The sequence below is a fragment of the Sinocyclocheilus grahami genome, unplaced genomic scaffold (assembly GCF_001515645.1).
Source record: "Sinocyclocheilus grahami isolate Dianchi unplaced genomic scaffold, SAMN03320097.WGS_v1.1 scaffold6803.1, whole genome shotgun sequence".
NCBI lineage: Eukaryota > Metazoa > Chordata > Actinopteri > Cypriniformes > Cyprinidae > Sinocyclocheilus > Sinocyclocheilus grahami.
In genome coordinates, this window is record NW_015511073.1 from 9280 (window position 1) to 10635 (window position 1356).

Below are 1356 nucleotides of genomic sequence, written 5' to 3' on the forward strand. Positions count from 1 at the left end.
AGTCAAAGTGTAGTAACTTAAAACTGTAGAAGATACAATACAAGATCGTTTTGATCTGTTTAACATTTTTTGGCTTCATAACTGCGTTTGTGTTTTTATAGTTTTTGATTTTGATTTTTACTATAATAATCAAATGTGGACAATCGTGATAAAAAATAACGAGTAGGTGTGTCCAAACTTTTGACTGGTAGGTAATGTAACTTACTACAAGTCCAAAGTCCATGCATAATTACAGAATGAATCGAGTATGCCATGAATGTTTCCTCTGTTACGAAAAGGTTAATGCCTCCCTTGGTGAACCTCAGCATACTCCCTCTATGCATTCATGTAGTCTATAGCATCAATGCAGACCATCTTTTCAGATTTGTTTGGCAAGTGAAGTAGGTTACGAAACACCCGGGCAGTACTGAGCTGGTCAAATCTTTTGATATTTAAACAGACCATCAAAAGTGGGTTGGTGATTATTAGTGAGATGTACAGTGACTGTTAGCCTACTACAGTAACCCCTGTTTGTTGTGCTCTGTTTGACCCTTTGCAACCAACAGTAGAGTCTTTGTGAATGACAGTGTGAAGGATGCATGGGAAATAGGGAAAATTGAGAACAAAATTTCTTACTCATTTATGACTTACAAGACCCTCCCTTAACCCGCAACACACATTCTACCACAAAATGGTACGTACCACAATAGGGGTTGCACAAGCTCTTGCATTAGATAATGCATGAAGTTTACATCAAATGATTTGAACTCCATCAAAAGTCTCTGAAATTACAGATTTTACAGTTCAAAGCAATTCTATGCATTGCAGGGAATGTTTGCTGCCTTCGTTAGACAGGGTGTTTCTGTCCTTGGCAGACGAGTGTAAGGCTCCTCTCCTATCTTTTCACTTTCAGACTGTCTCTAGGTGAACTTCAGCCTCCAGAATGTGGCCGCTCCCCTCTCCTTCCTCAAACTCGTTAACCAGCCGCTGCCACCCGGGGAGAAAGCAGTGAGCCACCAGTGATTCAGTTCTAACTCAACCCCTTCTCTTACATAATCCAGGGCACACGTTAAGATGGTGTTAGTTCAGGTCCATGAACCAGCTTTTGTGAATGTGCTGCAGAGTGTGGAGATTGGGCTTCAGCTATTCTGTGCCAAATCTAAAAAATGCTGCCTTTACAGGTAAACCAAGGTAGGAAGGCATCAAAGCAGGTTCAAATGATTGCATAACATCATGTCTCCAAAGACGCCTTCATTCTTGAGGGCAGTGGAGATGTAAAGATTTGCTACCCAACTTGAGCCCCATGTAACCCAGAAAACCATTGGATTGGATTCATTTTACTTTGAATTATATATATATATATATATATATATATAT